The 15,139-nt window shown below is 38.5% G+C and overlaps 1 protein-coding gene across 5 annotated transcripts in view; it reads right to left on the bottom strand.

Moving 5' to 3' along the window:
* UBE3D (ubiquitin protein ligase E3D) overlaps positions 1 to 15,139 on the bottom strand; it is a 181,085-nt gene that overhangs the window by 21,472 nt on the left and 144,474 nt on the right. The gene's annotated exons all lie outside the window — the stretch shown is intronic.

Genomic DNA, 15,139 nt, shown 5'->3' with positions numbered 1-15,139 from the left:
GAATCTCTAGGGAATTATGCTGAGTGAAAAAAAAAAACAATCTCAAAAGGTTACATACTGTATCATTCCATTTACATAACATTTTTGAATTGACAAAATTTTACAAGTCAAGGACAGAGCAATGATTGCAGGGGTTAAGGATGGTGGAGAGGGGAGAGAGGGTGTGATTATAAAAGTGCAACAGGAGGGATTCCTGTGTTGATAGAACTGCTCAGTGTCTTGACTATGGTGGCAGATACACAAACATACACAGGTGATAACATTGTATAGAACTCAGTACACCTATCAACAGACTGTTTAAATTTTTCAATAGTTTGTATAAGCTCTTTAGTAAATGTTAATATGTTTTTGTGCGGTGAAGAAATTAAGTGCCAAGCATGGTACCATCTAACTAAATCCTTAATCCACTTGAATTAAATATCTAATTTAATTCTACTCAAATTATAAGTGAAGACTCAAAGGTCAGAGAAGTTAGGTAACTTTTGATCATGGCTGTATGCTAGTAACAAGACTAGGGGTGCGAGTAGATCTTTGTCTCTGAGCTTCACATTCATTCCATCATAAAAGCTCCCTTCCATTTAATTATGGTGAGAGATAATTGCTATGGTAACTCTAATTGAAGAAGGAATCCATAATCCAGTTTTAAGCCAGATTTAGTAGCAGTTGAAATGATGCATGCATTTTTTTTTTTTTTTTTTTAAGAGATGAGGTCTCGCTTTGTAGCCCAGGCTGGTCTCAAACTCCTGGCTTCAAGTGATCCTCACACCTCGGCCTCCCAAAGTGCTGGGATTAAGGGTGAGTCACCATGCCCAGCTAGCACCCCATTTTTTTGAGAAGAAAGTAGATTACTTCTTTTGGATTAGTGGTAAGGAGGAGAAAGAAGAGATAGAATGGCAAAGTAAATCTTACTCTTAAGAGAAAATAATTATTTGATTAGAGGAGGAAACTTCTGGCAGAGGAGGAGAGCCAACAGGATACATGACAAATTGGCCTGAAATCTTGGGAAGGAATTTTTGTTAAGTTTAGAAAGCTGGATACGTCATAGTAGCATAGTTGAATCAGTTCAGTAAAAACGATTATAACTTGGAATAATTAAATAACAGGTAAGGTCTGGCAAGAAAGGAATCAAAATATAACCAGGTGCTCATTTTCTTTAGCCATTTACTACTCAGACATTCATTTGAAAATATACTTAAGACATGCAAATTTTAAAAAGAAAAACATGCTGATATAGCCATTTAAGAATAAATACCATTTATTTCTTAAGTCTACTGTTTGGACTTGCCGGGAATAAAGAGGGGATCACAAAACAGTAATTAGCCTGTTTGTTTTAAAGGAGGGGTAAATAATGGCTTACGAGGAGTTTATAAACGGTCATACCACTGAGGGGAACAAGCTGAAAAGCTGAAGAGGATGCTATGTGATGTTTCACCAGAAGCCTTGGGTTTTTTACTTTTAGCCACATGGAAGGCAAAGGGGGTTCTTTCATACAAAACTGTTCACTGAACTTTTCCAGGTGAAGGACAGTGTAGGGTACGGGACTAGAAAAAGGCTCTCAGCATTCAAAGCAGTAGATTCTCCATGAGAAGCTGGAAGTCTCAGGTGGCTACCAGGAAGGTGCAGAAAGGTGAATTCTAACTGATATGAAAGGATGGGAGAATTGGAAATAAAGTACAGTAAGTCCCCAGTTAATGTTGTTGATAGGTTTTTGGAAACTGTGACTTTAAGTGAAACGAAGCACGATGAATCAATTTTTTATCATCAAAGTTATAATGAAATGACATTGAAGGAAACAATATTATTCAAGGACCTGCCAAACGTCATTTTACTTAAAGTCACAGTTTCCAAGAACCTATCAACCACGTTAAACAAGGACTACTGTACATTACACAGAGAGAAGTAAAAACAGATTAGTGTAAGAAGGCAGCAGTTTGTACACTGCTAGAGGTGGTGGGAGAGCAGGAAAATACAGGCTCTTGGGGGAGCAGAGATTGAATGCCTCCCTGATATTTACTAGCTGAATGACCTCTTGGAGCCTTAGCTCCCTCCAGTTCTGCCCACCAGTGGTTGTGGGGATTAGTAATAAAGGACATAAATGGCCTGGCAGGCCACGGCACAGATGAGGCCTTCAATAAATGGAAGAGCTTAATATTATTATATTAAACCTAAGTGTTTCTTTTAAATATTGCTGCAGATGCATGTCTTTTGCTGTCTGCTGCTAATGAACAAATTCATGTTGAATTGTTTATTTTTAAAGGAAAAGCATCAATGGCTAATTGTGTATATAAAATATCCAAGGCTTAAATAAGGCTTTTTTTTTTCTATGTTACCCTAAGTAACAAAACATCTACCAGTGACAGTCACTGAAATTGCAGATATTGCATCTGAAGAAAAAACTATAAACCTATAGCATTTTCAAATATAAGCATGTAGATTGCTTAGTGTAAAATATCACTTGCTCCTTGAAAAATAACTTGAAGCCCAGAGGCCACTGACTGGATTGTGTAGGGGGCATCTAAAGGTTTGTAATGGGCAACACTCCTAGGGATTCAAACCAGCACATCCTGGATTGCTGACATAATCCACTCCTGAGAAATTCAACTCTGAATCCAGGATTAACGATTAAGCCATGGATCTTTAATATATGAAACTATTTGGCTGAATAGTCCTTTACTAATACAGGCACATCTCACTCATTCTGCTTTACTTTATTGTACTTTGCAGATACTGCATTTTTTACAAATTGAAGGTTTGCAGTAACCTTGCATTAAGCAAGTCTACTGGCCCCCATTTTTCCAACATGTGCTCACTTCATTTTTCTGCATCACATTTTGGTAATTCTCTCAATATTTTGAACTTTTCCATTAATATTATACCTGTTACGGTGATCTATGATCAGTGATCACTCATGTTACTATTGTAATTATTTTGGGGCACCACAAATCATGCCCATATATAGCCACAGACTTAATCGATAAAAGTTGTCTGTTCTGTCTGTACCAATGACCAGCCATTACCCTGTCTTTCTCCCTCTCCTAGGGCCTCCCTAATCTCTCACACAAAACAATACTGAAATTAGGCCAATTAATACCCTACGGTGGCCTCTAAATGTTCAAGTTTCGGAAGGAAGAGCCACACATTTTTTACTTAAATCAAAAGCTAGAGAGAAAAATGTTGGGGGCAGGTTAGATCAGTGGATATTAATTTTTTCACTGCAACACACCAACAAACAAGCCAGCAAGATACAGCTCCTTACTCAAGTCGAGTCACCCCAGCAGTCCTCCCTCCCTGTTCAAACATCTGCCTTTGTTCCCCAATAAACCCTTAACAATAACAATCTGTAGTGTACTTAACTGTTTTTTTTTTAGCTTATGAAAAATTTCAAATATTAATATATTCTCTAGTAAAGATATAACAAATCTACATATATTTATTACCTAGAAACAATGATTATGAGCTCACGGCCATTTGTTTCATCCAAATCCCTGCCACAGACCTCTTCTGAAGCAAATCCCAGTCCTATTACTTCACATATAACTCGGTATGTATCTTTAAAAGAGAAAGGCTACTATAAAAATAAAACCACAATGCCACGATCACATTTAAAATATCAATAATTCCCTAATATAACCAGATATCCTGTCAGTGACCAAATTTCCCTAACTAGCTCATATATTTTTTTTTAACAGTTGGCGTTTGTTCAAATCAGAATCCAAATGTGGTCCTCATATTACAACTAATTAAGTCTTTTACATTGCTTTTAATTAATAGGTCCCTCTTCCTTCCCTTTTTCTCCATTTGCAATTTGTGTTTCAAAGAAATCAGGCCTTTTGTTCTGCAGAGTTTTCCAAAGACTGAAATGTGACCACTTTTATGCTTTTAGTGTCCTTATGAATTCATGGATTTGAAATATATTTGATATGCTTTAATCCGCTGCAGTCATTCTCATTGATACTCAAACCTGCCCATCTTTGTCAGTAGAAACCTCTTCAACTTAGAGCCTAAGTCCTTTTGACGTGATCCTAGTAGTTTGTAATAATTTGATTACTTTTTCCCTCACTTATGGTAAGACAGAACTCAGTCTTTTCTTGTACATTTCTTATCTCAGACATAGCATCAGCCATTTCCCCAAGAAACATGGTTCCTTTTAGTGGGGAATGGTATTTAGTCACCACATCTGGAGATTGCCTTACTGCTTACAAAGCACTTTGAACACTTAACCTCATGTATACACATAACACAAGCCACTCCCCTTCTGCGGGCCACTGCTTTCCCTTTTCAAAGTGAAGCAAGAAAACACCCTGCTTCAAGTGTCCTTGTATCCTATTTAGAAACAAGGTCCTAAACTACTCAGAGATGAATCTTTCTATCTCGTTAGCTAAGTAGGACAGGCTAGAAAATAATATCTTAAAACCATCTTAACAATCGAGTCACTTTATCGGACAAACTAAAACAAAAGAAAGTTCATGAGTCCCTCCCTTTTCCACTGTAATTAAAAGGAAATAGCTAAGCTTTATTATCAGAAAATAGGAATGGAAAAAAGGATCTTTCTAGATAGAGAACTTAATTCTTTTTAAACTAGGTAAAGACATTCCTGTATGGGTAAAAGAAAAATGGAGGGAGGAGTGAGAAATAACTGCTTCCAGAAAAAGGCTCACCACAAAACTCCCTTGAGCATGGAATTATAAAAGTGACTCACTGCCTTATGTGGGGATAGGTTCCTGCTGCTAATTTGCTTGTCAAAGCTGTGGAAGGGTAAGGTCGGGCTGTTGTGTGTAGGGGCTGTAAGCACTGGAAGGCTGTGCCATAGAAAATTAAAGTAGTTCTGCATACCTGTCTGGCTAATTAGGAGTATTTCTAACCTCTAAGGAAAATATTCTGTAAACTCACAGGATGTTTGGAAATGGAAACAAACAAACAAAATCCAGAAGGCATGTTTCACAGTGGTTTTTATAATTTAGATCAAATTTATTCAGATGGCCAAAGGTTTCTCAGTCCCTGAGTTTCCTGTAAAACTCAAACCAATTACGGGTAGTGGTGGGGGATGTAGGAAGGGAACCGGACTCCTACAATCAATGATAAAAAGCCTTAAAACAGATCCTTCACAAGAGAAGATAAAGCACATGAAAAGGTGCTCAGATCATTGGTCGTTAGGGAAATGCAAACGAAAATCATAATGAGATACCCAGAATAGTTAAATAAAAGATTGGCATCACCAAATGACGTCAATGATGAAGACACGGAACAGCTGGAGCTCTCAGACATGGTTGCTGGGAGTGTAAAATGGCACATGCACTTCGCAAAAGTGTTTGGCAGTTTATTAAAAGTTAAATATACATCTATCCTACAACCCAGCAATTCCATTCCTAGATATGTACCTGAGAGAGATGAAAACAGGTCCACAAAAAGATTTTACCAGAATATTTACAGCAGCCTTATTCAAAATAGCCCCGAATAGGAAACAACCTAAGTGCCCATTAACAGGAGAACTGATTAACAAATTGTGGCATATTTATTCAACGAAATACTTCTCTGCAACAAAAAAGAATGAACTACTGATAAATGCAATAATAGGGATAAACTGCAAAAACATTATGTTAAGTGGGAGGTCGAGACAAAAAAGAGTACATACAGTATGATTCAATTTATACGAAGTCCAAATATAGACAAAATGAATCTAAGATGATAGAAAATAGAGACAATGGTTTTCAAAGAGGAAGGATTAACTGCAAGACACCTGAAGGCAACTTTATGGGAAATGGATAAGATCTAAATCTTCTTTTTGGATAATGGTTACATGGGTGTGTATTAGTGGTTCTCAACCAGGGGACATTTGGCAATGCGTGGAGACATTTTTGGCTGTCATAACTAGGGGAATGTTACTGGCATCTGGTAGGTAGACGCCCGGGATGAACAGGACGGCTCTCTACAATAAAAAAAAATCCACCTTAAAATGTCAATAGTTGGGTACAATGTACACCATTTGGGTGACACTAATGGCTGGACTTCACCACTATACAATTCATCCTTGTAACCAAAAACCACTTGTACCCCTAGAGCTACTGAAATAAGAAAATAAGAAATAAAACAAAAAGAAACTCAGCAACACCTTTCCTAACTCCAAAATGTGGTTGAAGATTGGGGGAAAAAATTTCATATTTCAATCCTAGAGTCTGACTGCTCAATAAATGCATTACATATATAAACTGTGCTTAATACATGTTTATTAAAAAATATTAGGAGAAAGATGGATGGGGTATAGGACTTCTTGTCAACAACTCTCCTTTCAAATACACTCTTCCTTTCTTCCCTTCCTCCACTGCATAACTTACTCATGTACTATGCTACTCAAAACTTCCTGAAGGCCTCAGGGAGATATTTATACAGCCAGGGCACAAAGACAGTCCTGGGGTCATAAAGCAGTGTGGGAGTGGAGCAGGGCCTGGCTCACGCTGCAGGTGAGTCAGTACTGGTTTCCCAGTAAGCCTCAGCATTTCACTCACCCCTCTCTGTAGTGCCACACTTTTCCTGGCCCCATGGCTCTGTGCTCAATTAATGCAGTCTGAAGTTGTCACAGGGAGTGTGGCAAGTGTGCAGCTGGGTGAGGACTTCTGAAGGGGTTACCCCTGTCCCACAGGTCACAGTACCAAACTGGCAACGGACTTCTGTGGTTCTCTCTGAATCTAAGAGAACATTCCTGATACGATGTTAAAAGTTGTTCTTAAGTGGAGAGAAAAATGGATCCAAAAATATGCCATGAACTAGTGGTTTAGAGTACAGGTACTATTAACTCTGATGTTTGCAGAAAACAAGTAGCTTACAAGTCAGGTTACTAAAGTTGAATTGCATAAACATTTTCTTTCTTGGGGGAATCTGAACTGTGTAACATTAGCCTTTCTGCCAGTGATTTTCAGGCCTTCCCTAATACTTAACAATGGTACCCAGAATATATTCTCTGCTAAGCCTGGAGGCAGCCCTGAGTCAGCTTTTCCCATTACCTGTGCAGCTAAGCCGTTCAAGAGAGATATTATTCAGAAATGCCTCCAGAGGAGATGCTGCAGAGCTACTTCAATATTCTGCCCGAGATAAGAATTTTTTCCTTAGGTTTAAATTAGCTGACTTGTAATATAAGCATTCACATCTGCTTTCTTTCCCTTTGTGCAAGGGTAGCTGCTTCAAATTTTGGGTGGGGCAAATTAGAACTCTCAGGTTGGAAAAACTGCTCACAAAAACTTCATCACTTACTCACTCTTAGAAGCTTCAAGTTTTGTACTCGTCTGTCACCTTCATGTTGATTCTCTGGGATTCGAGGTCTATGAGCAATGAAGCCCATTAGCTAAATTCTTTTGGAAACCTGACAACATCGCACTGTGCAGTTGTTCCTGTGGGCACATCTGCTGCACAGTAGGGGAATGAAATTAGATGCGATCTTTCCCCTACCTCCCAACTTCACTGTTTAAAATGGCACTGAGTTTTAGAAGTGATCTTGGGGGACAAGAAAGGCACCCTTGCACTTTGGTCACTACCCTCAACATGTTCAAATGCTCCAGCTTTATGTTCATCATCGATTAAACACTTGAATTTGTGATTCCCAAAAGCTACTTCTTAGACTGGGATTCAAGAAAAGAGGAAACGCACTGGTGATTTTAAATTCCCACACTTTGCCTGTGACACAGTCCACACACACACACACACACACTGAGAAGGGAACCAAATGCCTCTTCTTGACGACACTTTGTGCTTTAGATTTCCCAATAAAACCCTTGCGTATCCACTCCTGCCTGCAAAAGGACCATTCATGTGGAAGCACAACATCTTATCTAAATCTCTGTATCTCTCTCTCTGAGGTCTTGTACACAGAAGGTTTTCAGTAAATATTTGTTGCCTGGAATGAATGATTGGATTAATTAATTATATAACTAGAATCTAGGTTGATTACTTTCCTGCATCAACATCAGAGAAAATAACCTTTTATAGGATGGAGCTGAAAAGAGACTGGGAGATTTGTTATTTTCAACCCCAGTACTCTATTACTTCCACATTACTTGGCAAAACATCCTGCCCAGAAAATGATCTGCTCTTTAAAACTTTGCTCAGAGCTCTGCTCTGTACTGCCTCATAAGCCTCAAAGTTGAGACCAAGGTGCCACAGCCCTCACTGCTCTCCTGGTTCTGCAGAGATGGCTGTCACAGAGCAGCGTCCCAGAGATTCCATGGTGATTTCCTTTTTTTTTTTTTTTCTTTCACAAAAGCTGTTGGGGTAACATTGCAAGAGTCCAAGAATTAGAATTAGGTGATAAATTTTCAAGTTGAAAACATAAAAATAAACTCAATTGGCAAGTGATTTAAAATGTAGGAATTAGGCAGGTGGTGACACCGACAATGTGAAGATTGTTCTGAGTGTTATTCTGAACACTGCAGTATAGTTTGGATCTTAACAATCACTGTGGCTCACCAATTTTTCAAATGTTTACTTTCCATGCATATTTTGTGTCATCCTAGTCTGTTTAACTCAAAAGATCTAATCCCACCAGATCACCTATAATTAGAGAGTGATGATGCATTCTTAGAAGACAAATATAGACACCACAGAGGTGATGCATCAGCAGTCTAAAAATAATTAATGCTTATCCTCACAAGGCAACCTACACCAAGACACTTGGGAACAGTTCACTATAGCCATAATGTCACAGAAGGATGGCAAAATCATTTTTCTTATCTGCAGAAGTAGGTCACAGCAAGGACATTTTGGCAAAAACAAAAACAAAAACAAAAAAAATCTCAGGGTGGACATGAATAGATTTTGTGACAGTCTTTTCATTTATTACCTTAATGCAAGACTTGATCATCAGTTCACTGTGTACTCTCCAATCATCTTCCTACATGGTAAAGGACCAGAATTGAGGTTTTGAAATGCAGTATTTGGGGACACAGCAAAAAGCTCCATTACCAATATACTGCTTCTAGATGGAATAACAAGGGCCCAAACATTTGAGACAATAACTGGTTTTTGTTGTTTTTCTAATTACATGAAAATAAAACTTATAAATTAGAATACTTCTCACAAGTCTGAGCTAGGCAATATATAGTCACAGAGGCTAAAGGTTAGCTCAAAGTTTCCCATAGCAACCTTTTAAACTCAGCACATGGGCCACATGTGAGACAGATTTTATTTCTTTTGAGACTTTCATTTAAACACATTGATCAGCTCTTTCAAAAATGATGTGAGTTTTGTACATTTCACTAGTGCTGCTGCCTTCTAAATAATGAATAGTTTTCCCTCGTGAAGGTGAGGGGGTAGAAAAAGGGGGATGTACAGGATCAGGACAGGGGATCACGACAGGGGATCACGACATTTACATTGATAATTTTATAATCTCAGGAAAAGTCATGGGAGTAGCTGATATCTACCCTGCTTAAAGCTTTCTCCTGTCATCGGTCAGAAAGGCTGCACACTCTTCCTGTGCTAGCAGCTGCTCCAATTAATGCTGCACCTCCTTAGAATCACACATTTGGATTCACAGGCTGACTGACACTGGACTTTCTTCCTGGGGAACAGAAAACATGTCTCCAGGAAACCAGGCTTCTCTCCTAACTGTAAGCTCTTATTGACCTACATTTTTAAGAAATTTGTTCTGAAGTTCTGATAAGGATTAGAACGCATTTTTTGGCTCCAACAGAGCTACTCATTTGGGCGCACAGTCCTTCCTCCCTTCCCTCAAATGTACTGAAAAGATTTCTTCCATGCTTTTTTTTTCTTGCTAAGAGCAATTCTATTTTATTTTTCACAGAATATGATTTTCTATGTTCACTTTATCATTTTTACTCCTCTTAGTGTCATTAATGACCTTCGAGCTTAGTCAGTTATTCTATGCTTTTTTTCTTCTGCATTCATCCTTTTTTCCATTTTAGCACTGAAGGCCAATTTTACAATGAGTAAACTGTAAAATTGTGTCCCAGTTCTCCTAGAGACAATCTTCTTTCTTTGAGCTATTAAACTGGAATTTTTGGAATTTTTTTTTTTAAATCAAGGCTTTGTCACAGAACAGGTACAATCATTACAGTGTAAAATTAGTCTTTTTTCCAATGAAAGTGGTGGAATACTCTACTTTCGACTTGTAACTACACAAAAGGACTTGGGAAGCGGAATATAAAAAAACCTATCAAGAGTTTCAAAGACTTATGTGCAAAGTTATATGATGTTTTGTTCCTGAAATATAGAAATAAAGTCATACCAGGGTATAATGCTAAAATTTTGCTTTCTGTATTTGCTATTGCAAAATCAGTTCATTTAAACCTTGTAGAATAAACTGCCTTTCATTCACTCATACATCCACGTAGTCATCCTCTGGATGTATTCATTGGGTTCCTCCAACGTGCCAGGCAATAAAAAGCAAACCAAAATAAAACAACAAACAACTTTTTTTTAAATCCTGAGAATCTTGTCAGTGGTTATTCTCTATTCTAGGCATGCCACTCTCCTCAAAAATGATCTCATACATGGTATTTACCTGCAAAAGATGAGGAGCCACAGTAACAATAAACCTACCCGCAGGCAGATTCACTAAGGTGGACAGTTTTACAGGACTGTTTCACTAGTTATTAACTGAAAGCCCAGTGGCTAGGCAATCCAGTGGGGAAAAAGAGGCTTTAGAATCAAATAACCTGTGCTTAGATTCTCGCTCTGTGGTTAGAGGCCTATATGGCTTTGACGTAGCTTCTCTAAGCCTCAGTTTCCTCATGTGAAAAACAGAAATAGCTGCACAAGTACCAAAGGGTGGTTATAATCACTAAGCGAATTAAAATCCACAAAGTTTCTATCACTGTACTGTTGCAAAGTTGATGTCCAATAAATTATAATTTTAGCAGCATCATTATTATGGCTGGGTTTTAGAGCCTGGGAGAAATGACTGCCCCAGGCAAAGAATTCTTTTTTCTCAGAAAAGGAACGACAGGGTTAATTTCAAGTAGGCTGAGGATAACTAGGTTGTAAAAGAAGTGTAGCCATGTCCTAACCCAACCCCTCTTCTCTCTTGAGTTGTGCTCCTACTTCATTTACCTAATGACCCACTTATTCATTATCTCCATAGATGCACCTTTACATTAGCATCCCATTCACTGGGCCTTACCTGCCACCATTCTCTTTTCCTCTATCATCCAAACTTATTTAGATACAGTTTAACTCAGGGCATTAGTGTATTACTTTAAATGAGTCAAGGGAAGGGAAGGTGATAAATCAGTTTACTTTTTGCTTGGGGATGGAGGTGATGGAAATGTGAGGAAGAGGACTGGATAGCTGGATCAAAACAAAACAAAATAAACCCAGAACTTAATGATTCAAACTTAACAGCAGAAAGTGTCTTTTTACATATAAGTATGTCAATATTGCCCTGCTTATCAACTACAACATTCACATCTAGCCTGAGTGAATGGAAAGGCCATTCCCTCATAAGCTAAAAATGAATAAATGGATGCAAACAGCATATGGTTGGTCATAGAGAGGACTACTGACTTCATGTGGCCTCACTTTGGCTCCCAGAATTACAGAAGACTACAGCTGAACACAGAACACTAGAGTTTAAGAGACGGAGACATTGAGGCCCAAAAATGTCTTACATGACTTGCTGAAGGTCATCCAGCTACTAGCTGCAGAGCTAAAACCAGAACCTAGGTTTCTTTCAGTTTCTTCCAAAACTAATTTAAAATGATGAAGGTATAGTGTGTTTAGGTGGTTAGAGTTATATTTTGTTTTTGTTTATTTTTATTTTGTTTAGTGTGAAAAAGATGCAGTCTGGCTTTTAGAAAGGGCTTAGGTCTGAGGAATTTATGTGGCTGCGGTGATGGTGAAGCAGTCCATGAATGCTTTGAAACAGCACACAGAATTTCAAGCAGATGCACTTTTTTAAAGGAATAGGACCCAAAGCTTTTATCAGATTCTTAAAGGTGTTAGTGAGCAAAACCAAGTGAAATGCAGTGGATTGGGTAGAGACCAGAACAATTAGACCAGTGGTTTCCAAGGTGCTGCAAGTGGAAATGTGTCCAGTGCAGACACAGACGACATGGGGTAGGGAGAAGTTGGCTGGCAAAGTGGACTCCACTGTGGCACCTCGGCGTCAGGCAGGGCAGCTTCACTTTCTCTCTGCTTTCCAAATTAGTGTTCTGCTCCATTAGCTGAAGGAAAGGCTTCTGCTGCCAGGAGTAGGAGAACTGATATCATTGTTAGACTATATCCTATACAATATTAACAAAGCTGTGACCTCCACACTCATTTTTGAAAAAATAATTTATAGCATTCTGCAAAGAGCCCCTTATCTACTGCTGTTCTATTACTTCCCCATTTAGCAATCAAGACGATACCTTTCGCTTCCCAACATCTTTGTGAATGCTGCTGGTGGTAAGAAAATAAGGGCGAGGAACGGAAGCTGCTTATAAAAAAGAACCTATGTCCGTGCTTTCTCATCCTGAGAGGATAATGGAAATTACTTTTTTCCATTTCCCTGGCTTCTCATAAGATGATCTTCATCCCAAAGGTCTAGGTGTTGCTATAGTTGTACCTGAAACCCTGAGTGGACTGCCCACCTTCTCCTCTTTTATAACCTGTGGAGTGGACTGCCCACCTTTTTCTCTTTTATAACCTGTGGAATGCTCTCCCTTCCATTTTTTCTTCAGACAATAAAGAATTGAGGGCATATTTTTAGAAGCAAAAAGTTTTAAGTTTTATAGAATGTTCTATAACTTGGGATAGGGAAAAATGAGATCTAGCAAAAAGTAATAAAGCTTAGGAAGCAGTATATTTGGTCATTTTCAGCCAAAATTAGAGCTTCATGCCCCTAAGACACAGCCTAAATAATGTTGTTGGTGTTGCATTAACCTTGAGCTATAATATGGCAAAAGTAGATTACAGGAGATCACAAAAAAAATAGTTATAACAGCTGCAGCTAGCAGGAATATTTTGGCAGGCAATTGCTCTTACAGATTCCGTTATAAACATCAGGATCACAGATGGGGCCTGTATGAGTCTGTACAAAATTCGAGTATAAATATTAAATATATGACTTCACAAATAAGTACCATACTTGGGAAATGACCACCCCGCCAACAAGTTTTGTATGTTTGTCTTCTTTAGCTTTCACCTGCCTCACTGAACGTGTTTCTGAAGGATGGCAGAACCCTGGGGTGGGAGGGGTAGTGAGACATCAGCTGGTCCAGCTCTACCTCTCAGATGCAATCATTTCTTCTTGTCAACATGCTCTCTTTGAATTATAATTTTTAAAGATATTCTCTCATTGAACAGCTGGGCTTACACTCAGCAATGTTCCAGGTGTTGCAAGTTACCTTATAAAAGTGTAAGATGATGATCCTCTTTAAAAGGAACTTATGATCTCACTGGAAACTGAGACAGACACTTGAGCAGCTGTTAGTCATGCTATGTGACAACAGGTAGAGCAGGAAGCGATGAAAATATCAGTGTTGATCTTATTGTCTTCTTTGATATCCTTTATAATACCTAATATTGGGTATATGACAAGCTTGTTGAACAAGAGTTCAACAGAACACTGGGCCGGGAGATAAGAACCTGGCCTCTAACAGTCATTGAAGTAGATGTTTAGAATTAGAAATGGCATAGGGACAAAAGTCATAATCATTTATTTAGTATTTATTATATTCCAAGGACTTGTCATATATTCATTGACTTTATCATTACAATATCCATAAGGTAAGTAATACTCTTATTATACAGATGAGATGTCTTCCCTGAGGTCCTGTGGCCAGTGTGTGCAAGGGTTGCAATTTAACACCACACCTGTCCAGTTTCTAGGCCCATACTCCAGTCCTGCCCAAGTCTAGCCTTTTCTGAGATTCTGTAAATCTGTGTCAAAATATCCACTATGTCATTTTCAATTATTAAATATAGCAAGACTCATGAAGTATTTAGACATTACTGACATCCAAGTATGTTATAATATTCTACTTCTTAGATTAATACATCTTAACTACTATTACTACAGCAGCTGTAAGACAACACAGAAGAACATAGGTCACACATCTTATTTAGTTTCCAGAGGTTCACACTAAAGGCTGGCACAATCAGAATACATTAATAACTGGTAAATTATGTAGCCATTTTATTTAGCTTTGATAAATGAAATATTGAGTTGAACTTGAGATATGTGAGTACTGAAATGAATAAATATTGTGTTGCTGACTGAAAGAAAATACAAATCTGACAGATTTAACGATATGGTTACAAGAAAATTACCGTAGACAAATAACATCTACATACATTTCAAGTGTAACTTTCAAACAGGAAAAACAAATACAAATGGTATCTATCTCTAGTTCTAAGGATGATCTCATGCTTTCAGCTGAAGGTACAATCACTTCCTGATATGGCAACAAATTAGGGGGACTTGCATGTAACACCTGGGTGTGCTCAGCTGGACCCCCTGATACCAACTTTATTTAGTTTTAGAATGTTTCAATTAATCTCCCCAGCTTCCTGCCCTAAGAAGTCAGACACTGGTTATTAAAAGCCACTTTCTCCTACTGAGTCTAAAAATGAACACTGATAATTTTAGAGAGGGAGAATACCTGGGAGCACTTAAACAAACCAAAGGAAAAACTAAGGTTCTGCCTCCAAATCCTGCTTTATCTTCCTTTTCTAAGGAATGTGGAACAAAATGACAGTACAAAATGAGAGCTTTCTCCCAATTCATATTCCCAGCATTGAAATAAAGATGTAAATTCTCACAAGGAAATGAATTTGCACTCTCCTGAGAGATTACAGGAGCTCAACTGGGAAGAAAGAAGGGAGGGAAGAAAGGAGAAAGGAAGGAGGGCAAGACTAGCGTAAATTTTAGGACAGGCAGACAGCTAGACATGAACAGGAGGGGGAAGCCCCTGAGAAAAGGAGGTCTGGAAAATCTCACACCCCAGAGACCACCCGAAACATGCATGCTAGATATGAGCAGAGGGGGGAAAATACGTACGCAGGAAGGAACACCCTCGGACATCCCTTAAGATGCCCAGTAATTGCTCACTGTGCAGTTAAGCTGTCAGAAGGTAGCTAGCTACATGCTGATAGGGAAGGAAAGAGGGCAAAGGTGAAATTCCTAAGAGATATGCATGTGCAGTAAGTA

The sequence above is a fragment of the Hylobates moloch genome, unplaced genomic scaffold (assembly GCF_009828535.3).
Source record: "Hylobates moloch isolate HMO894 unplaced genomic scaffold, HMol_V3 SCAFFOLD_2, whole genome shotgun sequence".
Classification (NCBI taxonomy): Eukaryota; Metazoa; Chordata; class Mammalia; order Primates; family Hylobatidae; genus Hylobates; species Hylobates moloch.
The sequence above is the reverse complement of the archived record's forward strand: the minus strand, read 5'-3'. Positions and strand labels throughout refer to the sequence as shown.